This window comes from Euphorbia lathyris, chromosome 1, assembly GCF_963576675.1.
Source record: "Euphorbia lathyris chromosome 1, ddEupLath1.1, whole genome shotgun sequence".
NCBI lineage: Eukaryota > Viridiplantae > Streptophyta > Magnoliopsida > Malpighiales > Euphorbiaceae > Euphorbia > Euphorbia lathyris.
Genome location: NC_088910.1, coordinates 79691754 through 79697051, shown reverse-complemented (window position 1 = coordinate 79697051; position 5298 = coordinate 79691754). Strand labels below are relative to the sequence as shown.

The 5298-nt window shown below is 35.0% G+C and overlaps 1 non-coding gene across 1 annotated transcript; it reads right to left on the bottom strand.

Annotated features, from left to right (window-relative positions):
- Positions 1 to 207: 207 nt before the first annotated feature.
- Positions 208 to 314, bottom strand: LOC136215973 (small nucleolar RNA R71). Its single transcript, XR_010682974.1, has one exon. It is a non-coding gene; the product is annotated as a small nucleolar RNA R71 (small nucleolar RNA).
- Positions 315 to 5298: the final 4984 nt, after the last annotated feature.

Here is a 5298-nt window from a genome sequence, read left to right as displayed (position 1 = left end):
ACCCATTTGACAAATTTCTTAGAAATTTGTGACACTTTTAAAATTACTGATGTGACTGCGGAAGCGATCAATCTTCGCCTTTTTCCTTTTACTTTGAAGGATCGAGCCAAAGAATGGTTAACTTCTATGCCAGCCGCATCAATTGAGACTTGGGAGTAATTAGCCCAAGCATTTTTATCAAAATTTTTCCCTTTAGCAAAAACCGCAAGAGTCATTAAAGAGTTAACATCTTTTTCTCAAAATGATAATGAAACTCTTTATGAGGCTTGGGAACGTTTTAAAGAACTTCAACGTTTATGCCCACACCACCAATTGCCCGCTGAACTTTTAATGCAAACATTTTATAATGGACTAAATCCTACAACTAGAGGTTCATTGGATGCTATGTCTGGAGGGTTATTCATGAAGAAAACATCTGCCCAAGCGAGAGAACTTTTGGAGGAAATGGCAATCAACAGCAGTATGTGGCCCGCGGAACGTGGACACGTACCAGTAGCGAAACCATCATCCTCAACAACATCATCAGTTAAAGGTATAGTGAATCTTGATCCAGTAGCGATGTTGCAAGCCCAATTTTCTGCCTTGTCGCACAAAATTGATAGGTTTATGGCACCGTGTGATCCTAATGGTCAACCAATCCAAACGGATGTGGATTACGAAGGTATGAGTGAAATTGAACAGGTAAACTTTGTCCAAGGGCAAAACCAAACTAATAACCCTTATTCCAATACATATAATCCTGGATGGAGAAATCATCCTAACTTTAACTGGAGAGATAATAACAAAAATAATGTTAATGCTAATCAAAATCGTACTACTAATTATCAAAATCAATCAAGAGATACGATTAGCACCTTATCTTCTAAAATCGACAAATTCATTGATGCGATGAGCGGAAAAATAAGTAATCACGACGATGGTTTTAAACGGATCGAGAATAAATTCGATCAGCTTATTAAAAACCAATCATCTAGCATCCATAATTTGGAGATTCAAATTGGACAACTCGCTAAATCAATTCCATCCCGCAAAGAGGGAAGTCTTCCAAGCCATACGGAAGAAAATCCGAAAGAGCATGTTAAGGCTATCACTCTTCGTTCAGGGAAAAACTACTTAAGCCCGGAAATTCGACTTTACCTGGAACTGATTTACCAAAACCCAAAGAAGATACATTAAAACAAAAAGATGCACCGATTGACTCTAGTACAAAAACTTTTGTACCCAAACCACATTTTCCACATAAAGTCCGCAACAAGAACTATGATAAACAACGTTTAACATTTTTAGACAAACTTAAGAATTTGCATATTAATTTGACGTTTATGGATGCAATTACGCAAATTCCCAACTATGGAAAATTCCTCAAAAATTTAATTTCAAAGAAAATCAGTTGGGAAGGGATTTCATTCATTTCACTAACTGAAGATTGCAGTTCGATTGTGTCAAGCAATTTGCCCACAAAACTCAAAGATCCCGGATGTTTTACCATTCCATGTAAATTGGGAGATATAGAATTCCCAAGTTGTCTTTGTGATTTAGGAGCAAGCATTAACTTGCCATTATCTATTTTTAATAAGTTAGGCTTAGAAGAAGAAATCAAACGTACCAATATGGTTTTGCAATTAGCGGATCAAACCACTAAAAGACCATACGGTATAATTGAGGATGTTTTAGTTAAAGTTGACAAATTTATTTTTCCTACCGATTTCGTTATTTTAGATTTTGCTTATGATGTAAATTGTCCGCTAATCTTTGGTAGACCGTTCATGAACACGGGACGTGCTCTAGTTGATGTGTCGGAAGGGAAAGTAGTTTTACGAATAGGAGATGATAAGATTGAGTTTGATATGAATCAAGCGATGAAATATCCTATGGAGGATTTCGCTTGTATGAAACTTGATTTAATTAAAGAATGTGTAAATGACATTGTTCAAAAAGAAGAAATAATAGAACCTATAATGAGTGAGGAACTAGAAGATAAGGACCCAGAACCTTTGATTCGAGAAGATGGACCAGTTCCGCCTTCAATTGTAGTTCCACCTAAATTAGGACTTAAGGAATTACCAGGTCATTTGAGGTACGCTTTCTTAGGTGAAGGCGATTCTCTACCTATAATTATCTCTAACAAGTTGACACAAGTTCAAGAAGAAAAATTGAAAGAAGTTGTTAGAAGTAGGATAGGAAGTATGGGTTGGCAAATTTCTGACTTAAAAAGTATTAATCCAAGTATTGTAATGCATAGAATTCACTTAGAAGAAGATAAGCCACCTAAAGCGGATAGGCAAAGACGCCTAAATCCGAATATGAAAGAAGTAGTAAAAAATGAGATTACTAAACTTCTGGACAATGGAATCATCTACCCTATCTCGGATAGTGAATGGGTTAGTCCAATCCATTGTGTACCTAAAAAGGGAGGCATAACAGTTGTAAGGAATGAAGAAGGAGAATTAATACCCACACGAACCACCACTGGTTGGAGGGTTTGTATAGATTATAGAAATTTAAATAAAGCAACTAGGAAAGATCATTTTCCTCTTCCTTTCATTGATCAAATGATCGAAAGGATAGTTGGTCATGCTTTCTACTATTTTCTTGACGGTTACTCCGGATTCTTTCAAATATACATTTACCCGGATGACCAAGATAAAACAACCTTCACATGTCCTTACGGAACATTTGCATATAGGAGAATGCCCTTTGGTCTATGTAACGCACCTGCAACATTTCAACGTTGTATGACTGCGATTTTTAATGATTTCATTGAAGATATCATGGAAGTTTTTATGGACGATTTTTCAGTTTATGGAGATTCTTTTGATTCGTGCCTAGAAAACTTGGATAAAGTTTTGTCTAGGTGTGAAGAAACAAATTTGGTATTAAATTGGGAAAAATGTCATTTCATGGTTGACGAAGGAATTGTTTTAGGTCACAAAATATCTGAAAAAGGATTAGAAGTAGATAGAGCAAAAACCTCAGTAATAGAAAAATTACCCCCTCCAACTACTGTTAAGGGAGTAAGATCATTCTTAGGACATGCTGGTTTTTACAGAAGATTTATTAAAAAAATTTCTGTAATTTCCAAACCACTTACTAATTTACTCATGAAAGATTCAACCTTTGATTTTAATGAAGAATGCGTTAAAGCTTTCGAAACATTAAAAACTGCTTTAGTCAGTGCACCTATTATTGCTAAACCTGATTGGGATTTACCCTTTGAAATTATGTGTGATGCAAGTGACTTAGCTGTCGGATGTGTTTTAGGTCAAAGGAAGGATAAGAAACTTCATGCCATTTATTATGCAAGTCACACACTGTCTGGTGCACAATTAAACTACACCACAACAGAAAAAGAAATGTTAGCCGTAGTTTTTGCATGTGACAAGTTTAGGTCATATTTATTAGGTTCAAAAGTTATTATTTATACCGATCATGCAGCATTAAGATATTTGTTTGCTAAAAAAGATGCAAAACCACGTCTAATTAGATGGGTTTTATTATTGCAAGAATTTGATATAGAAATTAAAGACAAAAAGGGAGTTGAAAATCTTATCGCCGATCATCTATCGAGAATTGAAGATGAAAACGGTCCTATAGGTGAAACTATCGGTATACGAGATGATTTCCCTGATGAACATCTCTATCAAACGAAAAGTTTCATATCACCTCTGTATGCAGATATTGCTAATTATCTCGCAGCCAATATTGTTCCGGAAGGATTAAATTCCCACCAAAGGAAGAAATTTTTCTTCGATATTAAACAATACTTTTGGGAAGATCCTTTTCTGTTCAAAACTTGTGGTGACGGGATAATTAGGAGATGCGTTGGTGAAAATGAATTTGAATCCATAATGTCAGAATGTCATTCTAGCTCTTATGGAGGACATAATGGAGTTAACAAGACAACAGCTAGAATATTTGAAAGTGGTTTCTTTTGGCCTACGATGTTTAAGGATGTCTGTTCATTTATTACTCGTTGTGATAAGTGCCAAAGAACAGGAAATCTAGGAAGGAAAGATGAGATGCCCCTCACAACCGTATTAGAAGTTGAAGTCTTCGATATGTGGGGGATAGATTTCATGGGACCTTTTCCCCCTTCCAATGGTAAAACTTACATATTAGTTGCCGTTGATTATGTTTCAAAGTGGGTTGAAGCAATCGCAACCCCGACGAGTGATTCTAAGGTTGTCGTTAATTTTCTTGACGATATATTCTGTAGATTTGGTTGTCCAAGAGTTATAGTTAGTGATGGTGGTACTCATTTTATAAACAAGAGTTTTGAAACGCTTATGAAAAAATATGGAGTACGCCACCGCGTATCAACGCCGTACCATCCTCAGTCAAATGGTCAGGCAGAGATATCAAACAGAGAACTCAAATGGATTCTCGAGAAAACGGTTTCATCCTCTAGAAAAGATTGGTCTTCAAAACTCAATAATGCGTTATGGGCATACCGTACTGCATTTAAAACGCCAATAGGAATGACTCCGTACCGTTTGGTGTATGGTAAGGCATGTCATTTGCCAGTCGAATTAGAACATAAAGCCTATTGGGCTATTAGAGAACTTAACTTTGACTTACATCAAGCAGGTAAGAAACGTTTGCTCAATTTAAATGAGTTAGATGAGTTACGTCATCTATCTTACGAAAATGCAAAGATTTATAAAGAAAAAATGAAAAAATGGCACGATGCCAAAATTAAAGTTAAACACTTTAATGTTTGGGATAAAGTGCTGTTATTTAATTCACGACTTCGTTTATTTCCAGGAAAACTTAAGTCTAGATGGTTAGGACCATATTTAGTCGTCAAAACATTCGATTACGGTTCTTTAGAACTGGAAGGTCCTACCGGAGTTCGATTCAAAGTTAATGGTAATCGATGTAAAATCTATTACGAAAATATTTCCCAACTAGGAATCGAGTTCGTAACAAGATTATCTGACGTATGAATTACTCAGTTTATTTTACACAGTTTATTTTGTTTTATTGTTTTTATGATTTTGTTTATTTTATTTTATTTTATTTTATTTTTATTATTATTTTATTTTATTTTCAAAATGCCATTTTTATTAGATAACTTTATGTTATGATTTAAATACATAAAATATTTATATTTCATAATTTTAGATTTGATTTTTAGGAAATTCAGATGAATTTGAAGTTTCAGGCAATTCTCTGCCGAGAATTTAGAATTCCCTGCCGAGAATCCCTTCATTTAAGAATGTCACAAACAGGTTCGAATTTCTCTGTTCATACCGAGAATTTTTAAATTCTCTACCGTGAATCAGGAGGTGGCTTTGA